Source organism: Nelumbo nucifera, chromosome 6 (assembly GCF_055504915.1).
Source record: "Nelumbo nucifera cultivar China Antique chromosome 6, China Antique-T2T, whole genome shotgun sequence".
In the NCBI taxonomy this organism is placed as follows: Eukaryota; Viridiplantae; Streptophyta; class Magnoliopsida; order Proteales; family Nelumbonaceae; genus Nelumbo; species Nelumbo nucifera.
Window position 1 is genome coordinate 32,630,350 of NC_142654.1, and position 16,820 is coordinate 32,647,169.

At 42.6% G+C, this 16,820-nt stretch overlaps 1 protein-coding gene across 17 annotated transcripts in view; it reads right to left on the reverse strand.

The window, feature by feature from the left end:
- Positions 1-16,820, reverse strand: part of LOC104606395 (eukaryotic translation initiation factor 4G-like) — a 30,403-nt gene that overhangs the window by 2,387 nt on the left and 11,196 nt on the right. The window lies entirely within an intron of this gene.

The window sequence follows — 16,820 nt, forward strand, 5'->3', positions numbered from 1 at the left end:
TAGGATCAACAGGCAACAGGAGTATCAAGTATCAAAAGGCTTAATGCCCAGCTTCCGTCTCCTTTAAAAGATCTAAGATGCATTTCTGTTGACAAATAAAAATGGCATACTTGGACCTGGCCATTATGCCCAAGAAGTATCTCAACTCTTCTAGGTCTTGTTCTTCAAAAAAAAAAAAAACTCTTCTAGGTCTTTAACTTCAAACTCTTTATTGAGAAACTGATCCATCTGCCCAAAGGGGTTAAGAAGAGATCCTACCATGGAGCAAAAGGATTTGCGGGTCAAAGCCTCCTAGGTTAGTTGGTTTTAGGAAGATGGGACACGTGAGTAAAGCCCTTATTTACCAGTGGCTATGGAAACTCCATAGAGAGGATCAGCATTTTGAATAAGACCCCATGCAATTTAAGTTGCAGTTGGGTTCAAATTATATCTTTGTGTGTTTTTATGTTTTACCTTTTCTCAGTTTTTATGTTTTACCTTTTCTCTAAAAAAAATCATATATTTGGAAGATGAGTTGAGTGGCTATGGCAAATATAGTGACTGTTGTTAAGGCTTTGTCGACTGCCTAATAAAGTTTGAAGACCAGTTCATAAGTTGTGCTTGACAAATGGCACTATCTTTTAGAGCCCCATCCCTATAAGGTCTACAATGAAGGCTCAAGTGTTTTGAATGCTGACTTGAACAAGATATCCTCAGATGTTAACCAGGCTCAGGTTAGCAGAGTAATAGGGCCAAAAAGTCAATTGCAGACTTTGACGAATATGTTCCAATTTCAGAAGAAGGTGGTACACCTTATGTTCATCCCCTTGAGGACTGTTATATGGAATGAAAGTTGGCTTTAGGTGGGGCATCACACGGGTGGATATGGGCTGAGCCCAATGTTAGATTATTCAAGCTTGGCTCAACAGAAAAACATAAGGCTCAAGTTCAAGCTCTAGCTCAATTCGAGCTAGAAACATGAACTCAAATTTGGCTCAACTCAAAAGCCCATATGTTTGAACTTGACAATCAACCAAGCTTCATATAAAAAATTACAAATCCTACATATTAAAAATTAACAATATTATATAGAATATAAGTTCCATTAGGCTTGCGAGCTTCACTAGGTTCAAGCTCAATTCAATTAGCAAATGAATCTATATATTGGGCTCGATTTCAGCTCAAAGCTCAATTTGGCCAAGCTTTTCATGGGTCATTTCCTATCTCCACACTAGTGTTAGTTGATCAAGCAAACTAATGCAAGTTGGAAAGTGCTCTAGTTTCAACAAGCTTGGCCAATAAGTTTGTGCCTTCAAAGATTAGTAATTCGAATCGGGAAATCAAGTTGAAAGGGGTGATGCAGCTAGGGAGAAAGAGAGAAAAAGACATCAATAAGCAGGTCAGTCATATCAAAAACGAAATCGGTTGTCAAATTGTCAGTGAATTGGTTTCGCCAATAGAAGAAGATGGGAGGTTGGTACAATTAGGGGGAAAAGGAGTTGAAATGGCAAAGATTCCAAGAAGTCCTTGTGATGAAGTGGAGAAGATGGACAATTATTTGTTCTCTCATGTGTACTGTACATTGGAAAGTTTGGGGTGGATTTAGGGAGGAAAAAAAAGATGCCAGTCTAAATGAAGAAATCAAAAAGGTGATGATTCAAGGGTTAATTTGAAAAATCCCAAGGGTTCAAACACAGGTCAACTAGTTCATATTACAAAAGTGTTTCATGACTTGAAGGAAGGGCTTGACGGGGTGGGTCCCAATAGTAAGTACAAGCGGTATAACAAGAGGAAAGGGATTAAGGATAAAACTAGAACTAAAAGTACTGATCAAATCAGTTTTGGTTTGGAATTTTTGAAGAAAAAAGGGGGAAGAGAAAAAATTAGAAACTGCTTCAGATGGTCAAAAAGAAGATATAATACTAAATATGGTGGAGACTTGAGAGACTAAGGACAGATCAGGGGAAGAAAAAGGAGAGGAGGATAACAAGGAGATGGTTTTTGATCGAGTGAGAAAAATAGAAGGAAATTTGGATTTGAAATGGGTGGTGGAAACTGAAGCCTAGGTAAGCAAGATAATGGGTTTGTCTTTTATAGGAGGGGAAGCATTTGCAAGAAAAAAGTTCTAGGAATTGGAAAAGTGTATTGTAACAGTAGCAGTCTCTGAGGGTTGAGGACTGAGGAAGGTGAAATGGAGGAGAGCAGGTTCAGAGTAGTAGGAAGGTGGAGGTATGAGGTGTCGATCGAAGCCAAGACTTTCAAGTTCGAAGAGGAAAGGATCAAAGGTGATGATGTTTTGAAAATCAGAGAGAATAACAGAGCGACTGTGTTGGTGTCAAAGGAGGTCTTAGTCTGGTTGAAAGGTTTCATAGATGGGACCATCAACTCTGGTAAGGTGATTGGATGGACAAATTCTTTGACTGTACCAGGTAAGAAATATGTAACAGAAGTGAAAAGAAACAGAAAGGGTTGGTTTATCTCTATGGAGTTTTTCGGAACAAATGGAAAGCAACTACTGTGTGTGCCAAAAGGGAGGCTACGGAAAGGGTGGATGGATTTTGTGAAGGTGCTACAGTCTTTTCTTGTAGCCTTGGAAGTGAAGAGAGCAGAGGGGGTGAAGAGAACTGGTCAATTCTCCAAAGACCAGGGTAAAAAAGCTCAGGAAGGGGCAGTTTCGGTTAGTTCCTCTGGGAGCGTAGAAGTGCAAGGCACTCCGACTGAAGTGGTGGTTGCTTGCGCGTCTAGTCCTCAAAGATTATTGGTAGGAGCAGGGAAGGATAAGTGGAAGAAAAGAAGGGTTTTAGTAGCCGATAGAGGAGTGACAGACTGGAGAAGGGTTCTGTGTACTGTGGCAGGGGAGTTAGGATCTGGGAGTGAAGCTTTGTTGTTCCCTTTTGCAGAGACAAAAGCTGTGCTTGATGTAGGCGACCAGGAGCTAAGTTTTAAAGCAGTAGTGGTGGATGGAGTTCTGATACAGGTTCAGAACTGGAGTCCATTTTGCAATGAAGTCAAAGTCTAAGATGGTTGTGTCCGGCTGAAGCTTGTAGGCCTTCCATTTCACCTCTGGCGGAACTCTGTTCTTGAACACATTGTGCATTGTCTGGGAGGCATCTTGATGAAAGCTGATAAACGATTTCTGGGTGCCGTGGAGTTACAGGTTGCTGGTGTAAGGCACGAGAACTTGTCGAGGGTCATTGAAATATGCTCGGATGATGCCTGGTACAAGGTGTGGGTGGCCTCTGAAGTTGAATGGTCGTGGGGGGGAGGTGTTCCTAAGGTAGAAGATGATGAGCTGGAGGGGTGGTGGACACGTGGAGGGCGTTTGTTGGGAGTCAAAAAGGTGGAGCAGACGCAAGGTTTTTTTGAGGTTACTGAGCCGGTTGGGGAAAACCAAATGACAAGAAATCCCATTAAGGAAAAATTTTCAAATAGGTTTGAATTAAGCAATTTAATGGCGAGATTCTCTTCCTTTGCTGACGTGGCAAAAAGGCAGGGTGGGTTGGTCTGAGCCGTTGAAGGTGGGGGGTGGGTCGGGCGGGGTGAGGGTTGAGCCGGGACAGAATTGGAAGGGCCCACGTGACAACTTAAAAGGTCACGCGGGCGGGTCGGGTGGGCGTAACACTGAAAGGGGGATCCGGTTGAAGGACCCACATGATAACTTAAGTCGTCACGTGGGTCGGGGCAAAGGGGCTTCTCTTGGGGCGTTGATAGACAATGCTATTGGTCTATCATCGTCCCAAGTCGTGAGAAAGGGGGGGCTTGTGCGCAGCGGCGGAAGATGGAGAAGAAACTGGTGTTGCAGTGGGTTTCCCGGCGATGTTTGGAGGAGCTTAGCCAACTGCGACGCTCCTCAGAAAGGCTGAATCCAAGATTCGATAGGGACAGAACTGGAGAGAGGGAAGAGAAGGATGAAGGATGGGCGCAGTGCAGTGAAGGAGATGAAGAAGCGGAGGACCTTTCTGCTGATGGTACTAGTGTGGGCAGTGTAAACGACGAAGGTAGTTGTGCTGGTGGTGACGTGGATGGGTGGAATATTGCTAGCTTATTTCAGAGTGTAGGTTGCAATCGGGTCAACTCATTTCCAAGTCTACAGAGTGTGCAAGGAGTATCAGAAGGGGTAAACCGGGAGAACAGGAAGCTGAGCAGGAACACACCATCTAGGGGTGAACCAGGGGTAGAGGGGAAAGATTACCAGGTTGGCCAAGGGACAGAAACACTTTCCAACCAACTAAGGGAGACAAATGTTTACCAACCTCTGGAACATGAGAGGGAGGCCGAGAGCAATCCTTTTCTAGCCTGTCCACCAATCCCAGGTAACGAAGTGAATTCGGTTTGTGCTACTAATGTGTTTCCTGTGTCCTTGGTTCCAGATTCCGTTTCTGTTCCATGTCCTGTATCCCATGAATATGCAATCGTGCTAGAAGGTGGGCTCTCCGATGAGGGGGAAAAGGGGATGAAGGAAAGTGGGAAGGTGAGGGAAGGAAGGTTTAGGAGTGAAAAAGTGTGGGAAATCATTGAAGAAATGTTTAAGTGGAAGGAAAATTGATTTGAAGGAGGAAAGGGGAGGAAGGAAGAGGGGAGGAGCTAGTGGAGAGGAGGAAAAGGTTTGAGGGTAGAGATGGAGGGAAAGGAACAGGGAAGGAGGGAAGTAATAGGAGAGGGAGGTTGGATGGAGAGGAAAGAACAAAGGTGGGACCAGGGGAGAGGAAGAACGGGCAGATGGGCAGAGATGGAGGGGTTTCTGTAGGAAGGGTAGGGGTGGAGGACTCGGTGAGAGAAGACTTGCTAGTAGAATTTATAGAGAAGTTGGGTTGTAGGTTGGAAGATTTGAATGTATTGAAAGAAAGTTTACAAAAGAGGAAGAAGGAGATCAGAACAAAGAAGAGGAGATTGAGTGAAGTTGAGAGATTGAAGAGAGATGTAGGAGACAACAATCTCGGGGTAAAAGGAGATAGGAGGAAAGGGGGAAAGTAGTGGAAGGTGGCAAGGGGTTTAAATAAGAAGTGGAATGAAGATACTCAGTTGGAATGTAAGGGGAATTGGGAGTGCAAGGAAGAGAGCGACAATAAAAGAGGTAATAAAACGGTTTGACCCAGACATTGTGCAGTTGCAAGAGTCTAAGAGAATGGAGTTTAATAGCAATTGGGCTCGGAGTGTTTGGAAAGCCAGGGGGGTCAGTTGTGTGGCTGCTCCCTCTTGGGGTGAATCCGGGGGGATTGTAACAATGTGGAAGAGGGATGTGGTCGAAGGCCTGGAGGAGTTGATCGGAAAATTCTCGGTTTCCGTGAAGTTTAAGTAGATTGAGGGTGATTTTATGTGGGTCCTCACAAATGTTTACGGACCGAATGACTACAGAAAGAGAAAGGAGTTGTGGGAGGAATTGGCGGATGTTAGAGGGTTGTGGGATGGGCCCTAGTGCTTGGGTGGAGACTTCAATGTGATTAGATTCTCGGAGGAACCCAATAAGGTTAACCAGAGAATGACAAAAAGCATGAGGAAGTTTAACAGCTTTGTGGAGGACTTTGAGCTTAAAGAGATCCCCTTAGCTCATAAGACATTTACTTGGTCAAATCTCCAATCTAGACCCATTTGCTCTAAATTGGATAGATTCTTGTTCTCTCTGGATTGGGAAGTCCATTGGGGAACCTTGGCTTCTAGAGCTCTTCCAAGGGTGACCTCCGATCATTGGCCCATAGTGTTATGTAAGGAGGAAAGAAGGCGTGGAGGTCCTACCCCCTTTAGATTTGAAAATATGTGGTTACTCCACCCAGGGTTTAACAACAAAGTGAGGGAGTGGTGGTTTGAGTGTAACCCATTGGTGGAATGGGAGGGGATGAAATTCCATAAGAAACTTCAATTTTTGAAAGCAAAAATCAAGGAGTGAAATTTGGTGGAGTTTGGGAGGATAGAAAAAAGAAAGGGAGATCTGCTGGATAAGATTGAAAGCCTTGACTTTAAAGAAGAAAGGGGAGAAGTTGGAGAGGAAGACATTGAGCTCAGGAGAGATCTAAGAAGACAGTTAAAGGATTGCCTGCACAAGGAGGAAATTAGCTGGAGGCAAAAATCTCGGTGTAAATGGGTGCAAGAGGGGAACAGAAACACTAGGCAAGAGAAGGAAGAACTTGATCTCCAAATTGGTAGTAGATGGAGTTGAGCTAGTACATCAAGAGGAGATTGTCGGGGCTTGTGTGGAGCACTTCAAATCTATCCTAAGAAGGCCTGTGTGTAGAAGGGTGTGGGTAGAAGGTTTGGACTGGCCAGATGTAGGGGTGGAGAACAGGAGAAGGTTGGAGAGAAGCTTTAGTTTAGAAGAGATCAAGGAGGCTATTTTTTCTATGGATAGAACAAAAGCCCCAGGGCCGGATGGGTTCACAATGGGTTTTTATCAGGACTGTTGGGACATTTTGAAAGATGATCTTTTGTAGGTATTTGAGGAGTTTTGCAGGAGAGGAATTGTTAATCCGGGTGTGAATTCCACATTTATAGCTTTAATTCCAAAAAAGAAAAATGCTTCCCACCCGAAGGATTTTAGGCCAATTAGTTTGGTTAATAGCTTGTATATGATCATTGCAAAAGTGTTGTCTTTGAGGCTGAAGAAGGTTTTGCCAGATATCATTGCACACTACCAAGGAGCTTTTGTGAATGGAAGACAAATCACTGATCAGATTTTAATTGCTAATGAGTGTGTGGAGAACTTTAAGAGGGATAAGAAGAAGGGAGTGGTTTGTAAGTTGGACTTGGAAAAGACTTATGACTTGGTGGACTGGGAATTTTTGAGGAAAGTTTTGACTAAATTTGGGTTCGGGGCTAGATGGTGTAAGTGGATCATGGGTTGTGTTCGGAATTGTCATTACTCAGTGCTAGTGAATGGGGACAGTGGTTTGTAAGAAGAAAGGAGTGGTTTGTAAGTTGGACTTGGAAAAGGCTTATGACTTGGTGGACTGGGAATTTTTGAGGAAAGTTTTGACTAAATTTGGGTTCGTTATAAGACAAGGAGACCCCCTTTCTCCTTTCTTGTTCATTATAATTGCGAAGGTTTTGGGGAAATTGATTCACAGAGCAGATTCTAGGGGGCTCATTAGAGGCTGGAGAGTTGGGAGGGCAGAAACCCCTCTTACTCACTTGCAGTTTGCTGACGACACGATTCTTTTTTGTGAAGGCGGTAATGTGAGCTTTATTAGGAATTTGAAGTCGGTGATACAACTGTTTGAGCAAATATCCAACTTGAAAGTTAACCTTGAGAAAAGTTGTGTTGTAGGGGTGAATTTAGAGGAGGGAGAAATCAGGGAGAGTGCTGAAGTATTGGGGTGTAAAGTCTCGGACTGGCCTTTGAACTACTTACTTAGGGTTGCCTTTAGGGGATAATCCCATGAGGGAGAGCTTTTGGAACCCGGTGGTGGAAAGGTTCGAAAAAAGACTAGTGTCATGGAAAAAGAACTACCTCTCTCTTGGTGGGAGAATTACTCTTATTAAGGCCACGCTTGCTAATTTACCTATCTTTTTCCTGTCGGTGTTTAAAATCCCAGTAAAGGTTGCTAATAGATTGGAGAAGTTAATGAGAGATTTCCTGTGGGAACTGGGAGAGGAAAAGAGGGATCATAGAGTGAGCTGGGAGATAGTTTGTAGGAATAAGACTTGTGGTGGCTTGGGGCTTGGAAATATTAGGAGAAGGAATATGACTCTGTTGGGAAAGTGGTTGTGGAGATTCCCATTGGAGAAGGAGAAGCTTTGGGCTAGAATAGTGGCAAGTATTCATGGGCTGGAGCATAATGGATGGGACGCTGGAATCAGAGCTAGGACCACAAGCAATTCTCCTTGGAAAGCCATTCATGACCTACTACCAGTTTTCTCCCCTAATATCAGGTATGATTTGAATTCCGGTAACTCCATAAAATTTTGGGAACAAACCTGGGTGGGGAGTGCCCCTCTAAAGGATCAGTTTCCTTCTTTGTTTGCTCTTTCTGATTTGAAAAATGAGCCCATCTCGTCTTTTACCACCCCGTCCTCTTCCATTTCTAGGATTGGGTGGAACTTGGGTCTAAGAAGGGATTTGAGGGACTCAAACTTTGACATTATTTTGAGCCTTATTGCAATTCTTGATAACATTGTCTTAGACCCCACTAGGGCGGACTCTAGAATTTGGACACCTTCTCCCAATGGCATTTTTACTTGTACTTCTTTCTTCAAAGTCTTAATTCAGTCCACCAGTCCTACCTCCCCTCCTTTTCCTGTTGATGAGGTTGGGTGCAGAGCAATACCTCCTAGGGTTGGTAGTTTTTGTTGGGAAGCCTATCTGGAAAGAATCAACACTGGTGCTTTACTCCAAAAAAAGAGACTCAATACTTGTTTGTCACCTCAGTGGTGTGTTCTTTGTAAAGTGGATGGGGAGACTGGTTTTCACCTACTGGTGTCTTGCCATTTTGCGAGGTCAATTTGGGAATGGGCTTTGTCCCTATTTGGTTGTTGTTGGAACCCCCCATCAGACTTGCAAGGCCTTTTTTCCCCTTCTTTTTTCAGGTGGCGGATAAAAAGGGGAAGGACAATGTGGAAAGGACTAAGGGCTGCGGTATGTTGGACACTTTGGGAAGAAAGAAATTCCAGGATATTCTCAGAAGCTCAGAGAGGAGCAGCAGATCTGAGGGCTATCATTCATATTAGGACGGTACAGTGGCTGAAATCTTTGGAGCTTTTCACAGATTACACTGTGGATGACATGTTGAGGAAGTGGGGTGAAATTGCAAGTTGCACACAAACTAAGTTAGTAATGAGTGTGGCTTGGACCCCTCCACCTAGTGGATTCGTGAAATTAAACTTTGATGGGTGTAGCAGGGGAAATCCGGGACAATCGAGGATTGGGGGTGCTTTTAGGGATGAAAATGGGGTCATTTCTGCCATGCTCTCAGGCCCAATTGGAGTGGGTGACTCCCTTAGAGCTGAGATCTTTACAGTTATGGAAGGAGTCCAAAAAGCTAAGGAGTTGAACATCAGGAAACTCTTAATTGAAGGGGATTCAGAGGTGGTGATAGGGTGGTTGCTTAAAGACCACAATGGCTTATGGAAGTACAATAATGAGAGGACGAAATTCAAGTGGCTGGTGCGGGAGATGAAGGTTAAGATACGTTGGGTTAAAAGATCGGCTAATTCCCTAGCTGACGGTTTAGCTAAACAAGGGGCAGAAAGGGATTCACTTTTTTGGGCCAAGCTGTAACTTTAGTGTGTTTTCTTTCTTTTCTCTTTCTTTTTTCCTTTTCTTGAGACTCTTTGTTGCTCTTGGAAGATAAGCGTGTTTGTCTTCCTTTTGTAAATCTTCTTTGATGAATTAATGAAAGTGTTATTGATCAAAAAAAAAAAAAGTGTATTGAAAAACGAAAACTAAGAAGAGGAGACCAGATTGGGAAGATTTTTTAGGGTGGTTTATGGAATGGAGGCCTTATGAGAGTTTTCTAGGTTTTGAGTTTCTCGGGATTTGGGAGTAAGCTTTTTGTTGTGTTTGTAAGGACTAGGAAGTTCTAGGATGAACTCAAATTCTTATCACCTATGTGTCGCCTGGGCACCCCAGTCCTAGTGTTGCCCAGAATTGCCTAAACACCTTGAAAAATATGTACGGTGGGTCTAAGAAAAGAATGGGGTTCCAAATAGGTATATAAACCCAGTTAAGGGTACATATGAGGGTGCAAAAATGTTAGAACACCTATGGGAGAGACATCAAATTTTATAGTTATTATGGGTCTTCACCAAGGTTTAGCACTACGCCCTTATTTATTTGCAATGATCCTAGAGGAATTGACTAACATAGGTCCCACGGTGTATGTTGTTTGTTGATGACATTATTTTAATTGATGAAACTAATGAAGGATTCAATGCAAAATTAATCTTATGGACAAATGCCTTAGAAACAAGAGGTTTTAAAATGTGTGAGACTATAACAGAATATATGATATGTAAATTTAATAATAACAATAGGAGTGAAAATTAGAGTACACTAAGGATTGAAGACCGAGAGATAACTCATGTGACCTTTTCCAATACCCCGGTTTAATATGTAGGAACAAGGGAGAGATCGAGGAGCATTCCTCCCATAAAATTAGAGCAGGACGAGCAAAACAGGGAGGTGCATCCGAAGCTTTATGTGATAGGTGAATATCACTTAGATTAATAGGAAAACTCTACAAAATAGTTTGTAAAGCCAGCTATGCTGTACGGAGCGGAGTGTTGGGCAGTAAAGAAACAATATGTCTAAAAAATGAGAGTGGTAAAAATGTGTATGCCGAGATTGAAGAGTGGAAAACTATAAAGGATAGGTCAGAAATAAAGTAAATTGAAAGAACTTAGAGTAGCTCCAATAGGTGATAAAATGAGACAGAGTAGACTAAAACGATTTGGTCACATGTATATAAGACCATTAATAGCACCTGTAAGAAGAAGTGATTTGTTGCAAGATGAGGGGGCTCAAAGGGCTAGGGGTATACCAAAAAGGACATGGTATAAGTAGTAAGACATGATTTAAGTACCAATAATTTAACAATGGATATAACATTGAACGGAACAGAATGGATAAACAATTAGATGGAGGCTCCATTTATGAATCGGTGAATCACCAGTGCCAAAGAGAGAGAACGAAACATTGATTTTCTGCTAACTGAAGGCAGAAACCGGTAACAGAATAGCACCAAGGAACGGAGATTTGTGGTTGTCAGTTCAAAATCCTTTGAAATTAAACGAGGCCTCAATCAAAAAGATGATTACGTACTAACGGAAAGGGGCAAGGGAGCTTGGACACATATAATCCTGTCTCGAGAGGACATTCTATGCACTAGAACCTACATCCAGGAAGCTCTGGAACGTGAACCTTTTAGCAGACCGTAAGAGATGCTCAAAGGAAGAATCCTATGTTTACAACTTAAATCAAATACCTGGGGCAGATTCATCCGTCTGAGCAGATGGGAAAAATCAGACAAGGTAAGACACATTTGCATCCCAAAAGAACCATCTTCTGGTGGCTGGAATTCTTTCATCCAATTTTTGGACTGAGCTTGTCCACCTAGAGTGAAACCCCGCCATGTTAATCTCACGCAAGAAGCCTTTCCCTTGCTCGAAGTCAAAAGCAAAATCATAAAATCCGGAGGGTCTGCGTTTCTATCTATTGCACATTGGGAAAAGCCATTTGGAAACTAGAGATTGGCTTTCGTTTGTACGAAAACACCTTCGTTAAATTGGGATGAAGTGGAGAATCCTGAGGAAATTTCTGAAGCTTTCCTTTCCTTCTTTAAAAACCTCTACTCCGAGAGAAGTGAAAAATCCTGAGGAAATTTCTGAAGCTTTCCTTTCCTTCTTTAAAAACCTCTACTCCAAGGATAGTGATAACCAGTTTACATTATATAATTGGGACGGCACTACCCTATCAGCTGAAAAGAGGGATTGGTTGGAAAGAATCTTTGAAGAGGAAGAAGTCAAGAAGACTATTTTCAGCAAGGACGGAAACAGGGCTCCAGGGCCGAACGGCTTCCCTATTCTTTTCTTCCAAAAGTGTTGGGAAATTGTAAAGTCTGATCTCATGGAGTTTATCAGGGATTTTCATTAATATGCCATTGTTAATAAGGGCCTTAACTCTACCTTTCTCTGTCTCATCCCTAAGAAAGAGGGAGTTTTGGAAGTTAAAGACTTTAGACCTATAAGTTTGGTTGGGAGCATATACAAAATTCTGGAGAAGGTTCTGGCCAACAGACTTAAAGAAGTCCTTGAAGATCTAATTTCCCCAAATCAGTTTGCTTTTGTAGAGTGAGTTCATACATCATCCCAACGAGAGGCGCGAGCTGCAGCCCCTCCTTGAAACTTACAAGTAAACTAGGAAAGAAAAACAAGAATCACAACTGAGCCCAAAATAATTCTTCCCTATTTACCCCTTGCTTAGCTAACACATCTGACAAGGTATTTGCTGATCTCCCCACCCACTGTACAGTGACCAACATATTCCTTGTCAACCAAATAAATTTCTTCATTTCATTCTTGTATCGCCACATAGCCTCTTTAGAATTTTTCAACCAACCCACCACCACTTTGGAATCCCCCTTGATTATTAGGTGTTGTACCCCCAGCTGGTTTGCAAATTGGACCCCTTGTACAGCAGCTAAAAGTTCTGCCCTGATGGAATTCCCAATTCCCAAAGGACCTGAGTAGAGCAACAAAATCTCTCCCTTCTCATTTCTCAAAGCACCCCCCACTCCCTGGATTACCCATGCTGCTTCCATCAAAGTTCAACTTAATTGAGCCTTCGGGTGGAGGAGACCAGCTTGTAATTGATTTGGCCTTTAAAGATGAACACCTTGCTACTATTGACCAATTTCTCCAAATGTCATTAAAGGAGAATTGATGAAAGATTTCCAAGGTCTTCAGCCAAAGTATTGCCCTGTTTAACACACAGTCTTTCAAATCTTGGTTGTTCCTTTCCTTGTCTTGAAAAATTCTGAGATTCCTTTCTTCCCAAAGAGTCCAAGTCAAGGCAGCACGAGCACATCTCCACATAATTCTCCCTATTTTTGTAGGCCAATAAAAGGTAGAATGGTTGAAGAGAATGTGAACTTCTGCTGGTAGACTCCAACTACCCCCAAACAACGAAAGTAGCCAAGCCCAAAGGTCTGCAGAAAAGGGACAAGATACTAATAGATGGTAACAATCCTCATCGTGAGCTCTACAGAGGATACATCAATTAGGAGAAATACAGAGAAAATGTCTTCTCTTTTGTAGGTTGTCTAAAGTGTTTACTTTCCCATGGAAAACTTCCCAACAAAAAGCCATAATTTTTGGGGGAACTAGCCTTACACCAAATTTCTTTTGACGGAAAGGGTTGGTGAGTAGAAAGTTGAGAAATGGACTTGAAAAAAGAAGCACAAGTGAAGGTTCCATTGGGTCTAGGAGTCCAAACCCTCTTATCTGGCTTGGAGGGATCCAAACAAACCTGATTAAGACACCCAAGCAAAAAAGAAAGAGACTCAATTTCAACATCCCTAAGTCCTCTACGAAACCCAAAATCCCAAGTAGGATCTAAGGGTGTTCCCAAAGGTGAGACAAATTTTGAAACCATCTCTTTTTTGTACAAAGAAATAGAAAAAAGCGAAGGGAACAAATCCTTTAACGGTGAGTCTCCTACCCAAACATCCTCCCAAAAAAGGATAGAGTTGCCAGAACAAACTTCATACCTAATAAAATTGAGGAATTGAGGAAGGGTGTTGTGAATAGCCTTCCAAGGTGCTGCTAGGTTAGCTTGCCTCGATACACCAGCATCCCATCCCTTCTCTGACCTCCCATGAATGCTTCCCACCACCTCATGCCACAATCTCTCTCTTTCCAAAGGCCATCTCCACAACCATTTCCCTAACAGAGCTTGATTCTTTCTAGTTACCCTCCCAATTCCCAAACCCCCCTCTTCTTTACTTCTGCACACAATTTCCCAATTAACCAAGTGATCCTTTTTCTCTTGTCCCGACTCCCATAAGAAGTCTTTCATCAACTTCTCCAGCTTCCTAGCTTCCCTAACTGGTATCCTAAAGACAGACAAAAAATAGGTAGGTAAGTTAGCCAAGGTAGCTCTTATTAGGGTAATTCTTCCTCCTAAAGAGATATAGTTACTCTTCCATGAGACTAATCTCTTCTCAAACTTTTCTAACACTGGGGTCCAAAATCTACTCTCCCTAGGATTTGCCCCTAAAGAAAGCCCTAAATATGACATAGGCCAAGCAGAGGTGGAACACTCAAGACACTCCGCAATAGCCTCGACCTCCCCTACCTCCAAATTTATACCTGCGACGCAACTCTTTTCCAGATTTATTCTCAAATTAAAGACACTTTCAAATCCTTTTATTAGCTCCTTTAGGTTTGCTACCTTTTCACTAAGACCTCCTTCACAAAAAATCATTAGGTCGTCTGCAAACTAAAGGTGGGTGGCGGGGACTTGGTGTCTCCCTATTCTCCAACCCCTAATGGCATCTTCGCTGCCAGCCTTAGTAATGATCCTACTAATCACATCATCTACTAAGGTAAAAAGGAAGGGTGAAAATGGATCCCCTTGCTTGACACCCCTGCAAGCTGGAAAAAAGTCCCTCACCGTACCATTTACTAGAATAGAGTAGTGACAAGTACTGATACACCCAAAGATCCAACTACACCACTTGTCCCCAAATCCACCATTTCGCATAACCTCTAATAAAAGCACCCAGTCCACCAAATCATAGGCCTTTTCAAGATCCAATTTACAAATGAATCATTTCCTACTAGACCTTTTCATTTCCTCCACACACTCATTCGCAATTAAGATCTGATCTGTTATTTGTCGCCCTTGAATGAAGGCCCCCTGAGTTTCACTAATGATGGTAGGGAGGACTGTTTTGATCCTCAATGAGAGCACTTTAGCCAGAATTTTATAGATGCTTGTCACCAGACTAATTGACCTATAATCTTTTGGGTGGTTGGCATCATTCTTCTTAGGTATCAAGGCCAAAAAGGTGGCATTAATTCCAGGGATTATAGTCTGATTGTCTGCAAATTCCTTAAAGACTTCAGCTAGATCCTCTTTCAACACCTCCCAACAGTCTTGATAAAAACCCATTGTAAAGCCATCTGGACCCGAAGCCTTGGATCTATCCATTAGAAAGACAGTCTCCTTAATCTCTTCTTCCTCGAAATCCCTTTCCAGCCACCTTGCCACTCCTTCATCAATTCTTGGCCAATCCACCCTTTCCATGACTATTCTCTCACTCAAAGGCCTACTATAAAGCGATTTGAAGTGGTCCACAAATTTTCTGGCTATGTCATCCTGGTTGGTAATCACCTCCTCTCCTATCTCTAGCTTGGTCACAAAATTCTTTCTTCGTCTCCCATTTGCCAAATCATAGAAGAATCTAGTGTTCCCATCGCCTTCCTTAATCCACTTGTGTCTAGATTTTTGTCTCCAACTGATTTCTTCCCTCAATAACACTTCTTCCAACTCCTTTTTTAATTATCTCCTTAACACTCTGTCCTCAGTCAGCCCATTGTGAGATTTCTTTACATCCAAATTCTCTATTTGAGAGATTAGGCCCAATTTTTGCTCCTCAATTCTACCAAACTGATCTCTATTCCACTCTTTTATTTTGGCTCTCAACCTTTTTAATTTCTTATGGAACTTGATCCCCTTCCATCTTACCCCCCTCTCCTCCTCACCCCACCACTCCTTCACTTTTTTCACAAAATCTGGATGGGTAAGCCACATATTTTCGAACCTAAAAGGTTTGGGTCCTATAGGAAAAGACTCAATTCCTATTTGGATAGGACAGTGATCGGAGGTGACCCTAGGTAATGCCCTAGCCACCAAGTTTTCCAAACTATTCTCCCAGGCAAGGTTAAAAAGGAACCTATCCAACTTCGAGCACAAAGGGGTTTCCTGAAGGTTGGACCAAGTGTAACTGGCTTGCAGCAGAGGTATTTCCTTCAGTTCACAATCTTCAATAAAACCATTAAATTTCATCATGTTTGTTGAGATTACCTATTGGGGATTACAAATTTCATTAGAGAATCTAATGACGTTAAAATACCCACCCAAGCACCAAGGACCATCCCATAGCCCCTTGATTGCATATAGTTCCTCCCACATCTCATTCCTCTCTCTATAGGAATTAGGGCCATAAACATTGGTTAAGACCCATACACACCCATTTTCTACATTCTTGCACTTAATGGAAACTGAGAATCTGCCTATCAATTCTTCCACTACTTCTACCACATCCTCCCTCCACAGTGTTACAATCCCCCCCGAGGCTCCCCAAGAAGGAGACGAGCTCCAACCTAAACCTCTAGACCTCCAAAAACTCCTCACTCATCTCCCATCTAATTCCATCAGTTTGGATTCTTGTAACAGCACAATATCAGGTTTTTCCCTTCGGAGTAGGTCTTTGATCGCCCTTCTCTTCCTTGCACTCCCTAACCCTCTTACATTCCAGCTAATAATTTTCATTGATACAAAATAGCAAAGGAACCCAATAAGAGGCCATATTCTCCTCGATTTAGACCCTTCCTCCTATCCCTTCTACCATTGAATTCTAAATCCCCCTCAATGTTTGAAATTAGCCTTTCCACTTCAGATCTTTTTTTCTTATTTGTTCCTCTTCCCCCCCCCCTTCCCAATTTCTCCATCCTTTCCAGCCAATGTTTGAGAAAGAATTTTACCCTTCTCACACTTATTTTTGCTACAGCATCTTTCTACGAGTCCTTCCTTTTTATTTTGTTCCTCCATCATTGTACAGATCAACTCCCAAATTCTATCCGCCTCCCCCTTACTACTTCCTTCCAACACCCTCTCTCCTCCTTCCACTATCACCCTCTCTCTTGCATCAGAAACTCCTGGATGGGAAGCTGGGGTATCTGTTACAGGCATAGCAAACAAGTCAGTACCTAAAACAGAATTGACACCCATACCTGATAGAATGGGGGTAGGACTAGAATCACTGGAAATGACTTGCTGACAGGCGGCACATGGTTTTAAAGCCTTTCCCCTTTTTGGACAAAGTTGTGAAGTAGACATGGTGAAAGAATCACTTCCTGACGACCTACCCACTTGGAAAACCTTTCTCTGTGTTTCCGACACTGGAATACCTGCATCCATCCTCACGGCCAATTCTTGTCCCTCTCCACCAACATCCTGTAATTCATTAGACTCAGGGTCAGCTCCCTCGACGAAGGGAGGAGGAGTTTTCACAGCTTTAGAACCAATTTCTTCACCATTCCTAGTCTTCCTGCCACCTGCCTCTTCAGTCTCTTCCTCTAAAAACAACAACTCTGTACGCAAACTTTCTGTTTCAAGAAGATCATTG